Source organism: Myotis nattereri, assembly GCF_964212035.1.
Source record: "Myotis nattereri genome assembly, chromosome: 3".
Lineage (NCBI taxonomy): Eukaryota > Metazoa > Chordata > Mammalia > Chiroptera > Vespertilionidae > Myotis > Myotis nattereri.
Genome location: NC_138077.1, coordinates 212,062,632 through 212,088,706, shown reverse-complemented (window position 1 = coordinate 212,088,706; position 26,075 = coordinate 212,062,632). Strand labels below are relative to the sequence as shown.

Below are 26,075 nucleotides of genomic sequence, written 5' to 3'. Positions count from 1 at the left end.
TTGAAGGCCTAGCAAAGATCAGACATGAGTCCACTGCTATTTACATTTTTTGGTGCATTAATCACTTTTATACTCAAGGGCTTTGAGAAATTCAATAGATTTTTTTTATGACAATAACCACGGGATGTAACCATAGCTGTATTGGTCTCTTTCTCAGGAAGGTCAGAAAAGCTGTAAAAACAGGAAGTCTGTGCTCTAAGGTTGAGAAATGTTTGTTTTAACAGTCCAAGGCTTTCTGGCTGAAGTTTGCAGGCAGGTATTATGGAGGACTAGAGTTTATTCTTTCCAGCCAAGGATTAATGTCTGGGGAAAAGGCCAAAAAGGTGCCAAAACAACTTTAAAAAGCACATTACCCTAAAATAAGACTTCTTTAAAAACCTGAACTATCAATTTTCCTTGCTACCCTTCAACACTAAATACGAGCTGATTTAAAGTGTAAAAGAAGATACAGTTTATCTTTTGTAATTTATAAAAGCTAAAGGAATACCATAGTTATCAATACTAACACAGCCACCTAGCAACAATTAACAGATTAAGAATTGATACTTGCCATTTTATACATGTTTTATACGGATTATATCATTTATCATTATACTAAACTAGAGGCCTGGTGCACAAAAATTCATGCACTCAAGAGGGTCCCTCAGCCCAGCCTGTCCCCACTCACAGTCCGGGACCCCTTGGGGGATGTCCAACTACGGCTTAGGCCCACTAACCCCAGGGAGTGAGCCTAAGCCATAGTCGGACATCCTTAGTGTTGCCGAGGAGATGGGAGACGCTCCCGTCAGCGCGGCTTGTGGCTAAGCAGAGCTCCCCCTATGGGAGCACACTGACCACCAGGGGGCAACTCCTGCATTGAGATCTGCCCCCTGGTGATCAGTGCCCGTCATAGCGACCAGTAGTTCCACCATTAGGGTCAATTTGCATATTACCCATTTGTTATGTGGGATTATTAAATAAGATTAATTATTTTAATCATATATTAGAATAACAATCATTCTTGAATGCAAATTCTTGCTAAGAGAACACACAAATCAATGCAGGTCCTGGCTGGATAGCTCAGTTGATTAGAACCTCGGCCTAATAAACCAAGGTTGCAGGTTCGATCCCCGGTCAAGGCACATACAAGAATCAGCCAATAAATGCATGAATAAGTGAAACAACAAATAGATGTGCGCCTCTCTCTCTTTCTCTCTCCCACCCTCCCACTCAAATCAATTTAAAAAACACACACACATCAATGCAGATTAAACTAAAAAAAAAAAAAAATTTATCCCCAATGAAATGGTTAGGTTCTGCTTTTAAAGATATTACTTATACGTTTTAGTTATACTAGAGTACAAAATAAATCTGTAACATATCCAACAAAGAGATTTGTTTCAAAATATCCAATTTCATAATTCTAGTCTTTAGTTAGCCTCTGTTTATATAGGCTATCAAAAGGAATGGTAGCCCTAGCTGGTTTGGCTCAATGGATCGAGCGTCAGCCTGCAGACTGCGGGGTCCCAGGTTCGATTCCAGTCGAGGGCACGTGCCCCGGCTGCAGGCTCAGTCCCTAGTAGGGAGTGTGCAGAGGGCAGCCTATCAATGATTCTCTTTCATCATTGATGTTTCTATCTATATCTTCTCCCTTCCTCTCTCTGAAATCAATAAAGATATTTAAAAAAAAAAAAAAGAATGAAAATATCACCTGTGGACTCCAATTCATATGAAATTAAAAGTTATATTATGAAAACTTTAAGGTAAGAAAAAATCCAAATGTCATAATATGTATCTTATCAATTAAAGTTCCATTTGGCTTCTAAAGGGCACTGATTGGAAAATCACATCAAGATAAAGTGCTTTAAAATATGAACATGAAGGGCTATTACCACAACAGTTTGTCATTTACCACAAGGTGTGTCAAGAAGGGAAACATGCCGAAACCGGTTTGGCTCAGTGGATAGAGCGTCGGCCTGCGGACTGAAAGGTCCCAGGTTCGATTCCGGTCAAGGGCATGTACCGGGGTTGCGGGCACATCCCCAGTAGGAGATGTGCAGGAGGCGGCTGATCGATGTTTCTCTCCCATCGATGTTTCTAACTCTCTGTCTCTCTCCCTTCTTCTCTGTAAAAAATCAATAAAATATATTAAAAAAAAAAAAGAAAAAAAAAAAAGAAGGGAAACAAATCAAAGTGATTTACTATTTGATAGTTTGTACCTACTATACCTACCTTAAACTTTTTAAATGTTTACCTCCTACAAATTTCCTACAGGGAATTGAGCTACTTTTATATGAGAGTAAAATGACATTCCCTTAAACACTCAGCATCTTCCTTATCCTTCAAAGGCACCACTCTAATAACAACTAACCCTAAAAAGGGCCCTACTGGTTTTTAGTTTAGTGTACACTGTATAATGGTGAGGTTTCTTTCCTGGGAATTGAAAAACAACAGAGCAATGGCTTCAAAATTTTGTAGAAAAACAGTATCCAACCTAAAATTCTATATCCAGCCAAAATATTAATCAAGTATAAATATAAAATAAAGACATTTAAAGATATACACAGCCTCAAAACATTCATTTCTCATGTACTATTTCTCAGGAAGTTAACTCCACAAACAAGAGAAGGAACCAAACAAAAATCTGTGAAAATGTATCTTTAAGGGGATGCCCAAAGTGATAAGGTGGCAGATCTAGACATTAAATCAAGATGAGGGGTTCCGGTCCAGGAGGGATACCACCAAGAATGATTTATAGACTCCCTAATATCATTAATTATGCTAAGAGGAGTTTTCTATAGTTCTGTTAGAATATGTGAAGCTGATTTATATAGAAAAATACAAAACTAAGCAAAGAAATAATGAGAGACGAATTTTTAACTCCTGAAAAGAAAAAAAGACCTTATCATTTTCTTTTGAAAAATTCACTGACACATACCCATTAGCATTTTATGATGTGCTTCAGTTACCTGGTAAAAAGAATTGTAAATATCAGAACTTCAAATTTAAAAAAAAGAAAAATCTAGAGAAAGAAGCAGTCAATCATTTTAAGTAAATGCAGGCACCAGAACTGAAATATCTTTTTCTTCATAGAGCAGTTGTACTATTTTGCCACCTGCTGGCAAGACTCTTAAAATTTAGCCACTATATAATAATAACCTTAAGTGCTTTTTTTAAAAAGGAAAAACATGGAAATGATCACAAGAAACATATATATATATATATATATATATATATATATATATATCCTATCTAATAATAGACAAACATGGTAATTAACCGTAACTTTGCTACCCTTCCCATTGGCTAATCAGGGCAATATGCAAACTAACTGCCAACAAAGATGGCGGTTAATGTGCATACTCGCAATGATGGGAGGCAAAAGGGGAAGGATGGAAGACAGTGATCAGAAACCCAGGCGCAGGCAAGAGCCAGGGAGCAGGGCAAAGGTCGGCCCTGGAGGCCACCTTTGCCCTGCCACCAGCGGGTGATCAGAGAAGCCTGGGGGGTGGGGCAGAGGGAAGCAGACACGACACAGACAGCGAAGGAGACTGCAGAAGCCGGATGCAGGGGCAGGGAAGCGGCCGCCCCCATCATCCCCGGCCAGTGCTTCCCTGCCCTGCACCTGGCTTCTGCGATTGGTGACTGCAGAAGCCGAGTGCGGGGGCGATCGCAGAAGCCGGGTGCGTGGGCAGGGAAGCAGCCTCCGCCAGTGCCCCGGCCGTGGCTTCCCTGCCCCGCACCCGGCTTCTGCAATCAGTGACTGCAGAAGCCGGGCGCGGGGGCGATCGCAGAAGCCGGGTGCGGGTCAGGGAAGCGTCCGCCGCCAGCGTCCCCGGCCACGGCTTCCCTGCCCCGTACCCGGCTTCTGCGATTGATGATGCCTATTTTTGCATGACACTTAACTGACTACCCTCCCTGGAAGCACAGAAGAAAAAGAAGCCCCAGAAGAAGAAGCCACCCACCTTTGGTCCAGACACCAGCGCCTGGGGCTGGCTGCAACCCAGGAGATGGACAAGCTACCGGCCAGAGGTCCCAGGCTGCAGCCACCCGGAGAAGCTACCAGACCTGTGGTCCAGGGTGCCAGCGCCTGTGGCCAGGGAAACAGGTTCCCTCTTCTCCTACTGTAGTCATTACTTCAATATTCCCCTTCTGAATTTCTCTCCTGTGCTGCAACCCAACTCCACTTTTCATCAAAAGGATACAGAGCAGAGAGAGCAGTGTTAAAAGCTTACATTTTTAAGCCGGTAAGGCTGGTACTGAAACGTATAAATGGAAAACTAGAGTCCTTAAGGTAACAAAGGCTACAAAGGACAGGGACAGCGCATGACCTATTATGTCCAGCAATCCATATGGGGACCGAAAACTTTGCAATGATGACAATTACTGAAGATATGAATCAACTAAGATAGTTGACAGGGACAATTCCTCCTTCTTTGAAAATATCTACATCAAATCTGTTTAAATAGATTTTCATCTGCATAATATAACACATTCTGACAAGACCACCACCACCACCACCAATGTGGTCAGTGTTGTGCCGTAAAATGTTTAATAACTGAGGGACAAATTTTGTGCACCAGGCTACTAGTATATATATAAAAGCCTAAGTGACTGTTACAACTAGAACCGGTCGACCAGACGCTATGACGCGCTCAATGCAGGAACTTTCCCCTGGTGGTCAGTGCACTCCCAGAGCTGACCTCCCACAGTCCCTTACCCCTGCCAGCCGGCAGGCCTGATAAGCCCTGATTGGGGGGGGGGGGGGTGCGGCAGGGGGGAGGCCCCAGCCAGCAGCTGGCAGACAGGGAAGGAAGGCCCTGGCCAGCAGCCGGGAGGCCCCAATAGGCCCTGATCGTCAGCCAGGCCTAGGGACCCTAACTGTGCATGAATTTCATGCACCGGGCTTCTAGTGATATAATAAATTCAAGCACTATAATTTTAGTATGCATAAATGAGAAAAAAGTCATCACTAAACAGCTTTTAAAAGGTAAATAGTATAAAAGCAGAAATATAAATATATTATCTAGCTTCAAAGAACTTAAATTTTTAATACTTAGCATTCTACCCATTTGTTTATTCAAAGTTATGTTCCATAATCAGCTAAATGTTTTTTAAAAAGAGAATAAGGTGGATAAAATAAAGGAAAATTGAGGATATTTCCAAATACTAGTTAGAGGCGAAATTATAAGCTTATCATTAGGTTAACCGTGGTATTTTTCAGTATCTCCCAAACCCCATGCCTTGTCTTTGTTTGAGAATACTGCTGAATTTTAATGCCATTGTTTTGTCAATAAACACTTCGCAAGTTCATTAGTAATCCTCTAAGAAGACAGAAATTAAAGCTTGGCAAGCAGTTTCTCATAAAACAAAATTTGCTCTAGTTTGTTAGAACTAAATGTGCCAAGTGGCAAATTAAGATGTGAGAACACACTTTAAAGGTTATGCTTTAAAAGTATTCAATGACTCAAATAGAGGTATCATTAGGCAGCAGCAAAACAAATACTAGGATATCTATTTCATTTGCAATCTGTTAAGTTTCAGATGGACTATTTTATGATGACCACTAAGAGCTATTAAGATAAACTTTGACCGGAGACAGATATAACACTCCCTAGATTTTCCATTAAAGAACTGGTAGGACCAGAATGGACCCAACTCCAATATTAAAAGCAACAGAAAGAGTCCAGTAATTCACAGTGAAACTGCCATTGTGCCGACAAAACTGTGTGTTTAGCATCCATGGGAATGCTGACATGTGCACTGCAAGTGATGATTGAAGAGTCAATTAAGTAGTGGGAAAGGGCTTGCAGCAAAAATTTAAACTAAAAATAATCCATTTACAGGAGAGCAGTACAGGAAAAGCTGGCTAAACTATAATCAAAGTCTGTATTTCCAGTTTCAATAGTAAACACAGTTGTTAAGAGTGGTTAACACACAAGACCATAAGTGCATGCAATTTCAAAGTAAAAAAACATCTGTTTTATCAATAGTATCCTTGTTATATCCTCTATTATTTTGCTCAGAGACAATGTGAGCGTAAGAATAAGAGCAAGTATGACGCATGAAAGAAAGATCAATTTACCTTGGGAAATATGAGCTTTTCACATAAATTCCTAAAAGTATAAATTTTAAAGCTGTTAGATTTCTAGAATTTTACAGATCTTCTTAAGAAATAACATCAGGTGATAATGCAATCTCTCCCGCTGCTGCTTTTCTGTCCCCACCAGCTGAGGCAGTGTGCCTGTTTCCACAAGGTAGAGTGGCAAATTCAGAAAATGAAGCAACTAGACAGGCCAAAGCAGAAATGTCTTTTAGTTCATGACAAAAAAAAAAATAATGGTGCCGGCCAATGAACTAGACACAGTTGAAATTTTTTTCAGTTCTGGGGATAAAACTTGTTTCATTTCACCAATGCTGCAGTGTAGTCCTGTGTATTTTTCAAGGCAATTTTGAACTGTGAGTGATGCTCTCCTCAGCTGGTGCTCCAAGAGCAGGCACACCTTTTCATCCCTAGCTCTTGAATGGCTTCCCAGTCTTCATGCAATTTTGCCAAGTGGTAAAGGGCACCAGCTCTGGAGTCATATGGCCAGGGTTGTTCCTGCTCTACAATTTACTAACAGTAATCTTGGGCAAGTCTCCATATGCTCATCTGTAAAATGTTGACTAATAATTATACCTACTACATAAGGTTTTCATGACGATGAAATGAAATTACTTGAGTAAAGCACTGAGTGCTGGGCCCACAAGAAATGCTCAATGAGCCATGGCCGATGTTTTTTAGTGGTTAGAGCATTGGCCTACACAGTGACGTTCAATTTCCTATCAAGGACATGTAACTGGGTTGCAAGTTGGATCCCTGGCCCTGGTCGGGGCCAGTGCAGGAGGCAACCATTCCAGGTGTCTCTCTCACATCTCTCTCTCTCAAAATGCAATGAAAAAAATATCCTCAGATGAGAACTAACAACAGGAAGGAAGGAAGGAAGGAAGGAAGGGAGGGAGGGAGGGAGGGAGGGAGGGAGGGAGGAAGGAAGGGAGGGAGGGAGAGAGGAGAGTGGAGTGGAGGTGGGAGGGAAGGGGAAGGGAGGAAGGGAGGGAGGGGGGGAGGAAGGAAAGGAAGGAAGGAAGGAAGGAAGGAAGGAAGGAAGGAAGGAAGGAAGGAAGGAAGGAAGGAAGAAAGAAAGAAAGAAAGAAAGAAAGAAAGAAAGAAAGAAAGAAAGAAAGAAAGAAAGAAAGAAAGACTCAATGAATGCTAGGTATTAGCATTGTGATCATGAGTTCCATCACGGACTCTCTAAGAACCTGATTAAAGCAATCAGCCTGGGCCTAAACTGCCCCATCAGCAAGGTTCCCAATTCATTATTTGTTTACAAAGCACATCACTCTATAAAAGTGGGGGGAGGGGAGGCAGGAAGATCAGTATTTTGTTTTTCATCCTTGTTACCAGCCACTGCTGCATTATTTATATGAAGGGAAGAGGAGTGTATCTGGACAGATGCTCAACTGGCTCCTGCAAGCAGAGCATCTATCACAACAGGCAATGCCCATCTCAGCAGCAAACTCCTTCCCTCCCCCAGTCATGCCCCTGGACTAAGAGTGCAATGGAGACACACAGAGGCCACACAATGTCAAAGTGCTATTGTCTAAGCATTCTGGCCATAGATTTTGATGAAATGAAATGATCCATCACTAAATTATTCTTTTTATTCCCAAATTATGCCCTTAAGGTATTATTAAATATCCAAAGAGACCCAAGGTGTATTAGAAACCAAAGGAGAAGGGGAGGGGTAGGGGGGAGGGAGGACAGATACATTTCCAATAGGCATTCTACTATATATTTACCAAAGCAGAATTAATGAAATTATTGAAATAATACCAATTAACATAATACAGAGAGAAGAACAAATGACAGATACATGCCATCTGCTTAATTCAAGTTAGAGGGAAGATATGTCAAACAAAGAAAGGGTTCTATAAGGTCACAAGTACTGTATTCAAATAATTTTCCTCATTTCTATTTTCTCTGGACTAGTAAATGTAGGACTAACCACAGTTAATGGATTAAAAACTCACATTTTTCAAAACACTTAAATGACTAATTTAAATGATTACCATTGGGGAGCGGGGACATTTAATTGGCCAAGGAATAAGAGTTTGGGTTTTTTTTAAACAGATCATTGTGTTTCTAGTAAGCAATTTCCACCTCTACACATATTTTCATATAGAGATGCTGCTCTTTATTTACGTACAGTGCTAGGTACATAGTAAGTTTTAAGAAGTAAACACTTAGGGAATGATCAGTTGGTTGAAGATAACCCAGACTTGCCTGAGGCATGGAAAGTACAGGGTGAAACAGGGGGAGAGAAACTAGGAATTGGTGATTTAAGCATGAAAAAGCACTTTTCTTTCTGGTTAATAGCTTGCAGGGACTGGGAAGAAGGGGCTGAATTTGAAAATGTCCAAAAAATCTTTCTCTAAGAGCAGACTATTATTAATCTAATTCTTTAAAACAAACAAAAAATAAATTAGTAATCTTGGTCAAAGTCCATTCTACATACAAGCATCCTATATAATAAAAGCCCAGTGACCGAAATGGCAAAGCAACCAGAACGTACATGCCCCAGCCGGCCCTGCCCACCAGCGGGGACCCTACCCCGATCCGTGGCCCCCATCAGGGCAGGCTGGCTGGCCCCTACCCATGCTCCAGGCCTCTATCCTATATAATAAAAGGGTAATATGCAAATTGACCCTAACAGCAAAACGACCAGAACGACCACTCAACCAGTCACTATGAGGTGCACTGACCACCTCTAGGTCCCTTTTCTCAGCCAGCAGGCTCCAATAGCCCAATGGTGAATGGGGAACCGGGGGTGGGTGGCAGGGGACACAGGTGGCACAAAGCCAAGGCCCCTGCCCCGCCAGTCACCCCACACACAGAGGGTGACCCGCGGCAGGACAGGTAAGCGGGCGGGAACAGCCGACCTCTCAGACCCTTCCCCTGGCCGTCAGGCTCCAATCACCCAATGGCGAACGGAGAACCGGGGGTGGGTGGTGGGGCTGGCTGTGGGCAGCCAGGAAAGATGGCCTGATCACAGGCCAGGCCTAGGGACCGTACCCTGTGCAGGAATTTCGTGCACCGGGCTTCTATTGTTAGATAAACAAATTCAGGTTTATGCAGGTTTCTACATGTTTAAAGCTTTTACATTTAGACCATCCCTTTCAGATGGCTGTTAGAGTGCCTCCACACTGAGTTAATCCTACTCTTAATCCCAACTCTCTACTCCCCACATCATTTACTGCTGCAATTCTCACAGATTTAAAATTATTTTCTTATATATTGGTCTCCATTGTTACATGGAGCAATTTCAAGGCAGGAAACATGTTAGATATTTTTGTATTTCCAATTTTCCTAAATAATTTATTCACTCATTAAGGGGAACTTACTGAGCCTGCCATGTGCCAGATGCTTTATTCATTCAACAAAAAATGTATTAAACAGGCAATGTTCTGAAGAATTTGGAACACGTCTGTGAACAAAGTAGAAAGTCAGTCCTGGCCTCGTAGATCTTATGTTCTGCAGGGGGAAACAAACAATCACCAATAGATATAATACATATTAACAGCATACAGCATATCCCAAAGCAGTAAATGCTAAGACAAAGTAGAGCAAGAAAAGGATGATTAAGAGTGTGTGAGGGAAAATACAACTAAAAGACGGAACGGACATCACCCAGAACCACAGGAACGCTGGCTGAGTGGAAGTCCTACAACTAGGAGGAAAGAGAAACACATACCAAGACTCAGAGGAGGCGCAGTGCTGAAGTCAAATACTAAGGTGCGGAGTGCATGCAGAGCGGGCTGGTGGCTGAGGGCGCGGTTGGCATTTTCAATCGGGAGGGAGTCGCACACTCTGAGCTCCAGATCCGAGCGAGTCTTTAGGGACCCAGACTCAAACGGGAGAAGCGGGACTGTCTGGCTTCGGTCGGAACTCGAAGCAGCTTTCTCTCCGAGGTTTGCAGCGGTTGCTGGGACTCAGAGAGGCAGAGCTCCCTCCAGCCCACCCTGTTGATCCCGTGCGACCCGCCCCGCCCAAGCCCTGCACAGAGGCATTTGCCGGATAGCCTCAGGCAAAGGCTAGATTAGCACCTCCCTAGAGGACAGAAGTTCTCTCACTGCAGACACAGCTGATTCTCACAGCCAGTTGGCCTGGAGGTCAAATCCCCGCCAGTATTACCTACAACAATCTAGGCTTAACTACAACAAGACTGCGCATAAAGATCACTAGGGGTTGCACCAAGAAAGCATAAAAAATGCGGAGACAAAGAAACAGGACGCAGATGTCAGAAATGGAAGATATAGAGCTCAAAACCACACTTTTAAGGTCTTTCAATAATTTTCTAAAAACTGCCGATAAATGTAGTGAGATCCTCAAGAAATCTAATGAGACCCTCGATGTTGTGATAAAGAACCAACTAGAAATTAAGCATACACTGACTGAAATAAAGAATATTATACAGACTCCCGACAGCAGACCAGAGGAGTGCAAGAATCAAGTCAAAGAATTGAAATGTGAAGAAGCAAAAAACACCCAACCGGAAAAGCAAAATGAAAAAAGAATCCGAAAATACGAAGATAGTGTAAGGAGCCTCTGGGACAGCTTCAAGCGTACCAACATCAGAATTATAGGGGTACCAGAAGATGAGAGAGAGCAAGATATTGAAAACCTATTTGAAGAAATAATGACAGAAAACTTCCCCCACCTGGTGAAAGAAATAGACTTAACAGGTCTAAGAAGTGCAGAGAACCCCAAACAAAAGGAATCCAAAGAGGAACACACCAAGACACATCATAATTAAAATGCCAAGAGCAAAAGACAAAGAGAGAATCTTAAAAGCAGCAAGAGAAAGAAACTCAGTTACCTACAAGGGAATACCCATACGACTGTCAGCTGATTTCTCAACAGAAACTTTGCAGGCCAGAAGGGAGTGGCAAGAAATATTCAAAGTGATGAATGCCAAGAACCTACAACCAAGATTACTTTATCCAGCAAAGCTATCATTCAGAATGGAAGGTCAGATAAAGAGCTTCACAGATAAGGAAAAGCTAAAGGAGTTCATCACCACCAAACCAGTATTATATGAAATGCTGAAAGGGATCCTTTAAGAAGAGGAAGAGGAAGAAAAAGGTAAAGATACAAATTATGAACAACAAATACACATCTATCAACAAGTGAATCTAAGAATCAAGTGAATAAATAATCTGATGAACAGAATGAACTGATGATTATAATAGAATCAGGGACATAGGAAAGGAATGGACTGACTATTCTTGGGGGGGGGGGGGGAAGGGGTGTAGGAGATGCGGGAAGAGACTGGACAAAAATCGTGCACCTATGGATGAGGACAGTGGGTGGGGAGTGAGGGCAGAAGGTGGGGCGGGAACTGGGAGGAGGGGAGTTATGGGGGGAAAAAAGAGGAACAACTGTAATAATCTGAACAATAAAGATTTAATTAAAAAAAAAAAAGAGTGTGTGAGGGAAGCCTTGGTGGTTAGGGTGTCAGCCCACACACCAAAGGGTCGTGAGTTCTCTTCCCAGTCAAGGGCACATACTTGGGTTGCAGGTTTGATCCCCAGCCGATAGGGACACATGCAGGAGGCAACCAATTGATTTGTCTCTCTCACATAGATGTTTTTTTTCTCTCTCTCCCTTCCACTCTCTCTAAAAATTTATGGGGCAAAAATATCCTCAGGTAAGGAATAAAAAAAATTTTTTTAAGAGTGTGCAAGGGGCAAAGCACCAGCTGCAATACTGACATGGGTGGTCAAAGTAGGACTCATTGAGAAAACACACTTTAGCAAACCCTAAGGAGATGAGGAGGTTAGCCAAGAGGGTAAAGTGGATCTCTGGAGAAAGGCATTCCAAGCAGAGGGAATCACCAGGGCACAGGCTGGAGCTCTGTAGCCTTTCAGGAAACAGCAAAAAGGCCAGAGGGGCAGAAATAGAATTTGGGAGTAGTAGGAAAAGACGTACTAATAAAAAAGTCAAAGGTCAAAGACGGCCTCAGAGACCATTTATAGGGATATTCTTATAATTGTGTAATTCCAAGAGTAGACAAGAAGCACACATCCCAGCTGGCATGGCTCAGTGGTTGAGCGTCAACCTATGAACCAGGAAGTCACAGCTCGATTCCCAGCCAGGACACATGCTCAGGTAGCGGGCTTGATCCCCAGTGTAGGGTATGCAGGAGGCAGCAGATCAATGATTCTCTCTCATCACTGATGTTTCTCTCTCTCTTTCCCTCTCCCTTCCTCTCTGAAATCAATAAAAATATATATATATATTTTTTAAAAAAACAACACACGTCCCAAAATATGTATATTTGTACATGAAGTATACCCAGGCTACTAAAATTTAAAAACAAGAGTTTTAGTGTTTTTGGTTCTGGAAGTGAGAGGCGCCGAGTTTGAGTTACCTGTGTGGTGGTCAGCATGATGCCCCAGGCCAGTGATGGCGAACCTATGGCACACGTGTCAGAGGTGACACGCGAACTCATTTTTTTGGTTAAATGGCATTTAAATATATAAAATAAATATCAAAAATATACATCTTTGTTCTACTATGGTTGCAAATATCAAAAAATTTCTATATGTGACACGGCACCAGAGTTAAGTTAGGGTTTTTCAAAATGCTGACACGCCGAGCTCAAAAGGTTCGCCATCACTGCCCCAGGCCAAGGGGGAAGACCCAGAGGCAGAAGTTCGGTTATTTCCTGAACCGAAATGCTTCCAGAAAGGCAGCCCTGCAGATCGAGTGCTACCACATCCAACATGCCTGGGACCATACCAAATCCATGTGGCAGAACCTGGTGGAGATGGGGTTGGCTATGGACCCCAACAAGGCAGTGCCCTTCTGTAAGAGAAAGATCAAGGCCAGGGAGGTGAACATATGGGAGAGGCCTCAGGAGCTTGTGCAGAAGCCCTATGTGCTAAATGACCTGGAGGCAGAAGCCAGTCTCCCAGAAAAAAAAGGAAATACACTGTCTCGGGACCTCATAGCCTGGGTACGCTACATGGTGAAGAACCACAAGGAGGAATATAAGGTCATGGCCCAGGATTAGAAGAATTACTATCAAGATACCCCGAAACAAATTCAGAATAAGATCAATGTCTATAGGTGTTTTTACCCAGCAGAGTGGCAAGTCTTCGTTCATTCTTTGCAGAAGAATAAGATGGAGGTTGAGTGACTGGTTTACACCTGCCCCAGGTTGAAGCCTCCTCCTGGACCAGAGAGACTGGAGTCAGGTTTAAGGCAAGGAGGGGCATGTGGCTACAGATGAGGCTGGCCAAACCCCATTCTGGGGGCCAAGGCTGCCTGATTTGGGTGACATGCTAAAGTGATGACTGCTCCATCGCAGGATCACAGACAGGGTGTGGGATGGACACTGGGCATTTTCTTAGTTTGATACTTTATCCTCAGCTATTAATAATACAAAAATTCTTCTGTTCCTAAGGTTTCTCCTACAAGCACCTAAAATGTCTCTTCTCTGCTCTTGAAAAGAAGGGCTCAGTGTTTTTACATACACCATTTCACATTTTAAAAAAAGGAGCTCCAGTGTTTCTCCTGCACCCAGTGGATCATCCTGCGCATGCACTCTCGGAGAAGAAGCACCCCTCTCTGAAGACCACTGCTCTATGCAGTCATCGCTTAGGTTAACACTGTATTCTCCTAACAGTGGGGAGCCGTGCAGAGGGTCTGCTTTCCTAAGCCCGTCAACACAGCCTGAGACTTCGCTGCAGGACTTACAGAAGGTCCCAGGATGTGAGAGGACTGGCCTGGAAGGGTCCCCCTACCCACCTACCGAAGAGAGTCTTAAAACCTCTTCGCTGGAATAGAAGAGAGGCACCTAACCTGAGCCAATGGTATTTGGCAACTTGGTCCCACACTTGCCTTCTTTCTGCTAGAAGAGCTGCTGACCTCTTCTGGGAATTTTAATTACATTCTGGCAAATACATTGTCCTTTCTGACTGCTTAAACAGTCAGAAATGGGTCTCTAGGTGCCACTTACTAGTAATATCAAAACTAAAAACTAAATCATCTTATTAATGCAGAAACCTCATTTCTGTCTTAATAGCATGACATGGAGCTGGATAGTCATGGCTAAATAATCATTAACAGCTCTATTTCTCACATGGAGTAATTTACTTGTATCAATACATTTTTATAAATGTACTAGAGGCCCGGTGCACAAAATCAGTGAACTGGGGCAGGGAGGGGGGAGGGTGGGAGGGGAGAGAATCACTCAGTGTGGCCTGTGCTCTCTCACAGTCTGGGACCCCCTCGGGGGAGGTCCGCCTGTCCGCTTAGGCCCATTCCCCACGGGAGCAGACCTAAGCTGGCAGGCGGACATCCCTTGCTCCTTACTGCTCATCTGCTCACTGCTCTTTATTGCTCTGCTCGCTGCTCCTTAGCGCTGCCACGGATGTGGGAGAGGCTCCCACCACCACCGCTGTGCTTGCCAGCTGTGAGCCCAGCTTCTGGTTGAGCAGCGCTCCCCCTGTGAAAGTGCACTGACCACCAGTGGGCAGCTCCGGCGTTGAGTGTCTGTCCCTTGGTGGTCAGCGTGCACCACAGTGACTGGTCGTTCCGCCATAACCATCACTTAGGCTTTTATTATATAGATTGTTTTAAGTTTATTTCTGTTGTATTCATTTTTAGTTACCTTCTACTTATGGCTTTTTTATTTTAGTGGTGATATAAGGTTTCATTTTAAAGCAAGTATGTTTCAGTGCAAAAAGTTAAGACTTTTAACACATTGTTTGAGGGTAGTTTTTATCGCGGGCTAACACGTGGCGCGGGCCATTTTTGCTAATTTTTTGTGCAAATGGCAACGTTCAGTAAAATTACGATAACTTTAGTTTACGTATTTATACGTTACCCACATTCTTCCGCTAGTCTATAAAAAACGTATTAATACGTGTCCCGCGCTCTACTACACTGGTAGAACGTATAAATATGTAAAACATGTAAACATGTTTCCCGCATACAATGTGTTAAAATACTAAACGACAGTGCCTGTGGTATGTATACAACTAGCAAAAGCCATGAGGATGTACAGAGTGAATGACTGATGTTAAGAGAACAATGCTGTGATGGAAAGCTCTAAGGTGTGGAGGATTCAGTACAAGCCATCCACCTTAGTTCCTGTCTATACCCCTAGCCACTGAGCCTGGCACGAAGTACTCCACAGTTGAATAAATGGAAGTGGTGAAGCCAGAATTTGAGCCTGTGTGTCTCTGGCTCAAGTGCACTCCTAGCCTTTCTTGGCTGCCAAGAGCTGTGAAGTGTTTTTAAAATTTAGAAAGTTCCTCAGGTGACTCTACTGTGTCACCAGGAGTACACACACCTATACTGGAAGCACTGCCTTCCTAATTGCACAAGCAATCACAGTCCAGAGTGGCCAGTGTTATGCTGGGCAAGTACAGTCCTGTAAGCTAGTCTGAAGACCACTGGAACAATTAACTGAGACTTGAAAGAATGAAAATCAATTAGCTAAGTGTATATTCTAGGAAGAGGGGACTGGGGTGCAAAGGCCCAGAGATAAGGGAATGCAGGATACATTTAAAAATTCACATTCTTCCTAGCTCTCCCACTTATGGTGATCAACTGTCCTTATTTTCCAGGACTGAAATGGTTCCCAGGACACAGGAATTTCCATTTTAAAACCAAGAAAGCCCCAGGGACACACTGGTCACCCTGCCACTCCACTCCTGCTGGTGGGGAACCGTATTTACTCACCGGGTGGACGATCACTCTGCTTTAAAATGGCACCTGTTTTTGTAAGCTAGGATTCCTAAGACATGACACAATAAGGCCCCTATCATCCTGCATCCTCCCTTCTTCCCACATGTGTGCTGCAAGCACCATCAAAAGGCTTTAAGCAAAGCAGAGAGAACTGGACTTAACTTTATAAGGTCACCTTTGCTATTAAGTGTGGACAACAGACTGGAGGAGAGCAACTAAGGTGGTTTTGAATCTAACGCAACATTTCCTTCCGTAACTGATTCCGGGAGCCTGTTATCGGCTGCATGTAGCACTGAGGATGATAAGATCAAGAGAGATTGAGGAAGCAGATCGATAGGACTAGGTGATGATGAAAGGGAGGGAGGGAAGAGAGGGTAAATCAGGAAAAGAAGAAAAAAATGACTACTTTTTAGCGGAATTATAAAAACACTGGCTCAATATGTTCCAAAAGTTCACTGTGGATTCATGATTAAACATTCACATTTCCACACTGTGAGAGTAAACAAGTAATCTTTTCTGCCAAAGAGCGGAGTTTAGGCAGCCACCATTTTGGCTCCAGTGACTCGGCAGCTCACCTGGAGGCTGCCATTTGGAAACAGCAAAGGTCAACCCCTTCCTTTAAATTAGCCAATCGTGCAAGAGTGTGAGCCTAAGTTCTGTGACCAATCAAGAGTGAAAGACAAAAACAATAAGTTACAGAGAAGAAAATATAAGTTCCAAACTTATAGATATTGGTCATCAAAACATTTTATGAACTTGGCCCCAAAGGTAAAGGAAGTAAAGGTAAAAATAAGTGAATGAGACTATATCAAACCAAAAAGCTTCTGCACAGCAACAGAAACGGACAACAAAACAAAGAGGCAACCAATCATATGGGAGATGATATTTGAGAACAGTAGCTCCAACAAAGGCTTAATTTCCAAAATATGTAAAGAACTCATAAAACTCAACATCAAACAAACAACCCAATCCAACAGTGGGCAGAGGACCTGAAAATACACCTCTCCCAAGAATACATACAACCAGCGAATAGATATATAAAAAGATGTCCGGCCTCACTAGAAATTAGGGAAATGCAAATACAAACGACAATGAGATACAACCTCACACCTGTTGGAGTGGCCATTATCAACAAGATTAGCAATAACAAGTGTTGGAGAGGATGTGGAAAAAAAGAGACCCTTCATTCACTCCTGGCGGGAATGTGGATGGTACAACCACTATGGAAAGCAGTCTGGTGATTCCTCAAAAAATTAAGAATAGAGCTACCATATCACCTAGCAATCCTTCTCCTGGGTATATACCAGAAAAACTCAAAATCATGTATTTGCAAAGATATATGCACCCCTATGTTCACTGCATCATTATTCATGGTGGCTGAGACATGGAAACAACCGAAGTGACCTGTGATAGAGGACTGGATAAAGAAGAAGTGGTACATACACAACAATGGAATAGTACTCAACCATAAGAAAGAATAACACAGTGCCATTTGCAACAACATGGATGGACCTTGAGAACATTATTCTAAGTGAAATAAGTCAGTCAGAAAAAGCTAAGAACCATATGATTTCACTCATATGTGGGATTTAAAACTGAAACTCGTGAACACAAACAGCAGTGCAGTGGTTCGTGCGTGTGCTCCCAGACCATGTGCGTGCGCGCCCTCCTGCACGGTAAAGATATTGCCTTGCTGTCTGGCTCCCGAGTATGCTTTGTGTTTCTACCAGGACCCCTGATTTTGGGGGCTCGCCTTATTTCTTATCAACATTAACAATATAAAAACTAGTTATATTTCCAGGCTATGTCACTAACCTACTAAAATCCATTAAGTGGTTGACATACATTTTCCAATGAAAAGTTGTAGAAAATAATATTGCTGAATATCTATAAAAGTTTTTTTCTTTTCTTTTTTTAAAATATATTTTATTGATTTTTTACAGAGAAGAAGGGAGAAGGAGACGGATAGAGAGTTAGAAACATCGATGAGAGAGAGACATCGATTCAGCTGCTTCCTGCACACTCCCTACTGGGGATGTGTCCGCAACCAAAGTACATGCCTTGACCAGAATGGAACCTGGGACCCTTCAGTCCACAGGCCGACGCTCTATCCACTGAGCCAAACCGGTCAGGGCTCTATAAAAGTCTTGAAAGGAATTAAAAAGCATTTTCTATTTATTTTAAATGTTGGGATCTAAGGCAAAAAAACATTTAATTGATTAAGGATGAGATATTACAGAGGCTTAAATGGGTCTTCTGGGTATTTTCAAGGGCTGTGAAGAAGTTCATTCTGATATTTGCTTTTACTTTTAAAATTTACAGCCGCTATCTTCCTTAGTGCAGGTACTACTAGCTCCACTTTCTATACCTAACCAGCCATAATCAGGGTCAGTTTTGGAAAGAAATATTTTCCTGAGACAACCAAGGAGGAACTGAAAGAGAAAGCAGAAAAGATGGACATTAAGTCTAGCCTGAGGAGGAATGAGCTGGATAAGAAAAGATGAGGGCAAGAGAGTTAGTGTGTCAAGCCCAGTATGGGTCAAAGAAAGGGAGTAGGGGGAAGCCAATTATCCCTGGCAGTTTGTTCTGAGACATAGCTGAGGACAGAGGTGACAGAAGGAGCATGACAAAAGACATCATTAGTCAATTGTGTACAGCTCAGAGGGGAAGAATGAGAGACCAACAAAGACTAAGCCCCTTACTTAAGTCTCAACAACCTTCATTTTTTGAAGTACATCCCATCCTCTGGACACTTTCCAACTTACTCCAACTGAGAACTGAGACTCGAAAAGTCCAACTGCTGCCCTTAAATGCTCCAATGGCCTCTGCTGACTCCACACCCAGCAAAGGCCCGCCACCTCTCAAATACTCACCAACACATTCCACTATCTCACCTCCTTATCTTTCTATGGTATTTTAGTCAGGTTTCTGCCTGGCTACACTCCACCCACATGGGATGATTTTAAGGCTATCATAATTTTTGGTGCAAATGCCTAAAGAAAACAAGAAGAATTCTAATTGAGAAAGGCAGTCTTCTGGATATTTATAGTGTACTAAGTTCCAAAGGACTTTTATTTTTATTTTTATTTTTTTTAATTAAATCTTTATTGTTCAGAGTATTACATTTGTTCCTCTTTCCCCCCCCCCCATAACTCCCCTCCTCCCAGTTCCCACCCCACCCTCCGCCCTCACTCCCCACCCACTGTCCTCATCCATAGGTGCACGATTTTTGTCCAGTCTCTTCCCGCATCTCCCACACCCCTTTCCCCCCCAAGAATAGTCAGTCCATTCCCTTTCTATGTCCCTGATTCTCTTATAATCAACAGTTCCTTCTGTTCATCAGATTATTTATTCACTTGATTCTTAGATTCACTTGTTGATAGATGCATATTTGTTGTTCATAATTTGTATCTTTACCTTTTTCTTCCTCTTCCTCTTCTTAAAGGATACCTTTCAGCATTTCATATAATCCTGGTTTGGTGGTGATAACTCCTTTAGCTTTTCCTTATCTGTGAAGCACTTTATCTGACCTTCCATTCTGAATGATAGCTTTGCTGGATAAAGTAATCTTGGTTGTAGGTTCTTGGTATTCATCACTTTGAATATTTCTTGCCACTCCCTTCTGGCCTGCAAAGTTTCTGTTGAGAAATCAGCTGACAGTCGTATGGGTATTCCCTTGTAGGTAACTGAGTTTCTTTCTCTTGCTGCTTTTAAGATTCTCTCTTTGTCTTTTGCTCTTGGCATTTTAATTATGATGTGTCTTGCTGTGTTCCTCTTTGGATTCCTTTTGTTTGGGGTTCTCCGCGCTTCTTGGACCTGTAAGTCCATTTCTTTCACCAGGTGGGGGAAGTTTTCTGTCATTATTTCTTCAAATAGGTTTTCAATATCTTGCTCTCTCTCATCTTCTGGCACCCCTATAATTCTGATGTTGGTACGCTTGAAGCTGTCCCAGAGGCTCCTTACACTATCCTCACATTTTTGGATTCTTTTTTCATTTTGCTTTTCCGGTTGGGTGTTTTTTGCTTCCTCGCATTTCAAATCATTGACTTGATTCTTGCGCTCCTCTGGTCTGCTGTCGGGAGTCTGTATAATATTCGTTATTTCAGTCCGTGTATGCTTAATTTCTAGGTGGTTCCCCAATATAAGATCGAGGGTCTCATTAGTTTTCTTGTAGATCTCATTAAGTTTATCGGCAGCTTCTAAACAGTTCTTGAGAGACCTTAAAAGTGTGGTTCTGAACTCTATATCTTCCATTGACAATTTTGTCCTGTTTCTTTGTCTCCGCATTTTGTTATGCTTCCTTGGTGCACCCCCTAGTGGTCTTTGTGCGCAGTCTTATAGTTAAACAATTGTTGTAGCTAATACCAGGGAGGGTTTGACCTCCAGGCCAAGTGGCTATGAGAATCAGCTGTGTCTGCAGTGAGAGAACTTCTGTCCTCTAGGGAGGTGCTAATCTAGCCTTTGCCTGAGGCTATCCGGCAAATGCCTCTGTGCAGGGCTTGGGCGGGGCGGGTCGCACAGTATCAATAGGGTGGGCCGGAGAGAGCAGTTATGGCGGCTCTCAGTCCTGTCCCCAGGGGCTCTGCCTCTCTGCGTCCCAGCACCCGCTGCAAAGCTCGGAGAGAAAGCTGCACTCGCTCTGACCGAAGCCAGACAGTCCCCCTTCTCCTGTTTGAGTCTGGGTCCCTAAAGACTCGCCCGTATCTGGAGCTCAGAGTCTTCGACTCCCTCCCGATTGAAAACGCCAACCACGCCCTCCGCCGCCAGCCTGCTCCGCGCACTCCGCACCTCAGAATTTGACTTCAGCACTGCGCCTCCTCTGAGTGTCCGTATGCGTTTCTCTTTCCTCCTAGTTGTAGGACTTCCACTCAGCCAGTGTTCCTGTGGTTCTGGGTGATGTCCCTTCCGTTTTTTGGTTTCACTTTTGAAGTAGTTGTTCAAAGCAGCACACTCCGGCGTTAACCTATGCCGCCATCTTGGTTCTCTCCAAAGGACTTTTATATATTTTAACTGACTAAATGAATTGAATGATAACAGACAAGCCCACAATTCAAATACAAATCAAAAACATTTTTGAGGTACAACTTTCTCATCTACTCCTCTTGGAAGTTGCTGAAAGGAAACAAATTCCAGATTCAGTATGGAAATCATCAATTCTTTCAAAAGGGTATTTCATACTTCCTAACTTCAGAGACATGTCACTGCCAAAAATGCAAATAGCAAGTGTTTTCACACATTTACCCATTATTTGTACACAGTAGTCTTTATTACAGTTGAACTATTTAAAACAAAAGAAAAAAACTTCCTACAATCAAAGGGAGTATTTTAAAAGATAAAGTTTAGCAAATGGAAAACTTGATAAAATTTACTCTCTCTTCTCCTTCCTTCTTAAAGGGCCAACAAGCAAGTCTTCCTCATGAATGCATAACCAGATGCACATGGATGGGGACTGTGGGCCACAGAACTGAACCACCCAGCTCACCATCAGCCACTACATACTTCATATAAACGCCCCCTGTACACTGCAGAATGTAGAATGAAATAAAACCTGGGGGAAGCAGGCATTTTGAGCTAACTGCTGCTCAGCATAGCCCAGGACAAGTAGCATCCCCTTCCTCCCCTAGCCTTCTATCTAGGTAATGACTACACTGTCATCAGGCAAGACACAAAGACGGAGATCAGTCGGTGGGTTCATGGCACGAGTAGTACTGGAAACTCTTGATTATGTGTCACAGAGGTAGTCCTTGGTCCAGGAATTTGGCTAATTTTAGATATAAGACAATGATGTATCAGATATAGATGGGTTTAGCAAACTTCACCCAAATGAACTATTTTTGGAGAGTCATGATTTCCTCTTGGAGGCAAGACCATCTACCTCCTGTCCGGATCATAACAAGATTTAGCATGAGTTTACCTTGCTATGAAACTAAATGACAAAGATGCAATAGTCAGAGACCTGGCTAATTGGGAACCTTTTCTTCAGGAAATCTTCAAAGTGCATCCTTATTTCAGTGAGAGCTCCACACAAGGGCAGAGGAAAAGATATTTCTGTTAACAGAGGCCTTGCCAAAAAGTCAACTGATAAAAGTCTCCATAAAAAAATACCTCTTTAACATGATTTAAAAACTACATTTCAAGCAATACCCTTATTAATATGAAATATTACAGGAATCCTGAATAAAACAAGGATGTACACTATTACCACTTTTATTGAACATATTTTTGGAAGTTCCAGTTAATTAAAGACAAGAAAAAGAAATGAGGTTTAAGCCCTAGCTGCTTTGGCTCAGTGGATAAAGCGTCGGCCTGTGGACTGAAGGGTCCCAAGTTCGACTCTGATCAAGAGCACATGCTTGGGTTGTGGGCTCAATCCCCAGGGGGGCATGCAGGAGGAGCCGATCAATGACTCTCTCTCATCACTGACATTTCTCTCTCTACCTCTCCCTTTCTCTCTGAAATCAATAAAAATGTATTTAAAAAGAAAGAAACGAGGTCTAAAACATGAAAAAGAGACTATTATATTTGTAGACAATCTGATTGCCTAACTGGGAATAACCTAAGAGAATAAACTGGGAAAGTATCAGAACTAATAAAATTTAATAATGTTATTAGCAACCAAGGAAAAGCAATTGTTTTTCTAATACTAAAGGATATAAACAAATAAAACTTTGTCTTATAAAAATCATTTTTTTATTTCTTATATTTATTTTATTGAGGGCTTGAATAGAGTAATATAATGTTCCTACCAGGAAAAGTCTTATGTCTTATTCCTCAAATTAATTAAAACTACTTCCATTAAAATCTCAGTAAGTTTTTATTTCATTTGTTTTTGGAGGTTGAGGTGGTTGGTATAGGAAAATGACAAAAGGACTGAGTTCTCAGGAATTCAGCCTTAGGCATCAGTAAGAGTTCTCAGACCTCTCAGACCTCTCTCTTTCTGCCCAACTTTCCTGTCACCCCTCTTGGCTTTCAATGAGCATTGCAGCCCACTGATCTGTTCCTTTTGTCCCAAACAATCACTCCTGATATAGTACTAAACATTCCTTTTTCCTTCCACTGCTCTTTCTAGCACCTCATCCTTCAATTTCCTTTGTTCCTGCCTCGTATCTATCCAGAAAATGTTCAGCCCTGAATTTGGGTTAGGAGGCATCCTGGTACAGTAATTAAGAATTCAGGCTCAGAAGTCAGCCCACCTGGTTTCAAATCCTGACTTTACTGCCTACTCACCGTGTATCTGAGACAAGATACTTAACTTTTCCAAGCCTTAGTTTCCACGTAAGTAAATAATAGTACCTAACTTAAAGTTGTAATGACAGTTAAATAAGCTAATGCATATAAGATCTTGACATAAAGCCTGACACTTAATAAGCACTAAAAATATGAGCACCTATATGAGGGCTGCTGGGCCCTGTGACAAAATCACCTCCACATGTAGCGGGGAAATGCTACTGGCATAGGTCTTCCAGTCTCAGCAGTACTCAGCGTGTGTGTGTGTGGTCAGCTCCTCTTTTCTGTTCCACAACTACTCTCTTTTGCCAGCCACTTTTAAATATGAGTATTCGTCAGAGGACCTGTCTATGGGCTCCTAGTCACACACCACACACTCACTCTTTTTTTGTCCTCCAATGTTCTCAACTCCTGTTCACATAATTGATAATTAGTAATCTCTAGACCTGACCTCCCTCCTGAGCTTCAGATCCACAATGCCCACCTCAAACTCAGCAGGTTCCACACACCGTTTCCTCTTCATGTACCTTCAGTATCAATTAGTGGCACTACCGCCCACTCAAGCAAAATAACCTTTTACTCCTGCCTCCTCACAGCCAACCATTAATAAGAATTACTGGTTCTGCATTTTAAAGATCTCTCCTTTTCTTCAGTGCCACCACCATTGCTTCAGTTCTGAAACCCATTATCTCCCCAGCTGTTTGTATTAGTTTCCTCGGGCTTCCCTAACAAAGTCTCACAAACTGAGGGGCTTAAACTATAGACATGTATTGTCTCACAGTTCTGGAGACTGAAAGTCTAAGATCAAGGTGTCCACAGGGTTGGTTCCTTCTGAGGGATGTAAAGCAAGGATCGGTTCCCACCTCTCTTTCCTCAGCTTGCTGATGGCCACCTTCTCCCTGTGCCTCTCCACAGTTTCCCCCTCTGTGTGTGTCAATCTCTGTGTCTAAATTTCCCATTGCACCAGTTATGCTGGATTAAGGCCCATCCTAATGGCCTCATCTTACTAATTACACTGCAATGACCAGAATTCCAAATAAGGTCACAAAGCTGGATTAGGTCTTCAGCATAGGAATTTGGGGGAGACACAACTGAACCTGTAGCACATATCTTCTTGCCTCTTTTTGCTCAACTGTGCCAGCCACATCTTCTCCTTGACTATGAAAGCAATCTTTCTGAAATTCAATTTCTATCTCCTTTTCATGCTTAAAACCCACATTAGCTGTTTTTCATCCAAACTGTGAATGACAATACATATATTTTCTGGGTGCTAACAATGTGCCTGGTACTGTTCTAAGTACTCCACATACAGGACACTGTTCCTATAGAATAGGCACTACTATCATCTCCATTTTATAAATGAACAAACCAAGCAACAAAGGCATTAAGTACTATCTGTTCAATAAAGCCATGTAGTCAGTCAGTCTCAGGACGAGGAATTAAACTCGGGCTCTGCACCCCAAAATAAAGAGTAGCTCACATGGAAAGTCAATTTATTAGTCAAGCCCTAACCGGTTTGGCTCAGTGGATAGAGCGTCAGCCTGAGGACTGAAGGGTCCCAGGTTCGATTCCGGTCTAGGGCATGTACCTGGGTTGCGGGCACATCCCCAGTGGGAGATGTGCAGGAGGCAGCTGATCGATGTTTCTCTCCCATCGATGTTTCTGACTCTCTATCTCTCTCCCTTCCTCTCTGTAAAAAATCAATAAAATATATTTTTAAAAAAAATATATATATATATTTTAAAAAAAAATTTATTAGTCAATTTTATTTCCCATTTTGACCCTTTACCTACCTTTCACAGACTAACCTCAGCACAATCCAATTAAAATTTTCATTAGAGCAAAGAGGAGGCTTAGAAGGTAATGCTGATCCTCACTCACACACCTATCAAATCCTGAATACCTCACAAATATCGAATCACCCAAGCATTGCCACAATAAGGAGGTGGAGAAGGAAATGGGGGTGAAAAGGCAGAGAAGGCTGAAACTGCAGAATGATAACAGAGAGTAAGAAAATCTAACAACTCAGCCAGAATATACCCTCAGGTTAGAAATAAAGAAATAAAGTGCTTTTCAGTGTCTGAGGGGGGCTTTTTACAAAGAAATTAGTAATTAGTTTGAATGGCTGTGGTTCAATGTAGAGCATACAAATATAGGGTTTTTTCCTCTAAATATAACATAAGAGCAACCCCAGAAGTTACTGAGGGAGGCTTTAAAAAGGCCGATCATAAACTGTGAAACAAAAGATATTTTAAGTGCTAAGCATATTTTTCCTTGAATATGTTTTAGGACACTATCTGACAAGGTCTTTAAAGGGTTCGCTGTTGATGAAACCATTTTCATGGCCTAATGAGTTTCAGCCCTATTAATTCAGACTGTGTTGTGTACATTGATTTTTGTCATAGTGAGGATCAACAGAAGTAACAGTTCTTCAAATTAACCAACTGCTCACAATGTGAAGTACAAAGAATGTCTACTGTGAAATATATAGTGTCCAAACACTACTTCATGCCAACAAAAGCTAACAAACAAACTGTATTTTTACACTACAGCAGAAGAAAAGTAATCCCTACCTGTACAGAAGACAGTTTGGCTCCTTCAGTATCTTAGATAAAAAACTGCAATGCTAAGAAAGAGACAACCTACTTTCCAGCTCTTAATTACCATTTTTAGACTGCACAAACCATCAGGTAGGGACAGAATACACAGAAATAAAAATCACAAGCTAAAAACGTCTTGAAGGCAGTTCTTTCCCTAAAACGAAACCTTTATACCAAACAAATCTATACAGTTTCTGTATGTTCTAACCTTTTTACAATGTGTATATTAAAGATTTTTGTTCCATAGCCTTTGGAAATTTTCCAAATTTAATGTGTCATAAAGAAAACTAACTTTAATCTGCTATATGACTAGACTCAAATTTTAAACTTACCATTAGAAATGACATTTATATCTCCTATCATATCGACATTTATTTCATTTTTTTATAATAACAAAAGCAGCCCTGGGTATGTGCATGTCCTGAAGTTGTCCGTAAGTCACCATTTCTTCCTATACCTCCTTCTTT

The 26,075-nt window shown here is 42.1% G+C and overlaps 1 protein-coding gene and 1 pseudogene across 2 annotated transcripts in view; one reads left to right on the top strand and one right to left on the bottom strand.

Annotated features, from left to right (window-relative positions):
- Window positions 1-26,075, bottom strand: part of RERE (arginine-glutamic acid dipeptide repeats) — a 398,085-nt gene that overhangs the window by 297,710 nt on the left and 74,300 nt on the right. The gene's annotated exons all lie outside the window — the stretch shown is intronic.
- LOC308515626 (nucleolar protein 16-like) lies at window positions 12,666-13,223 on the top strand (annotated as a pseudogene). Its single transcript has one exon. The product of its transcript is annotated as a nucleolar protein 16-like (transcript).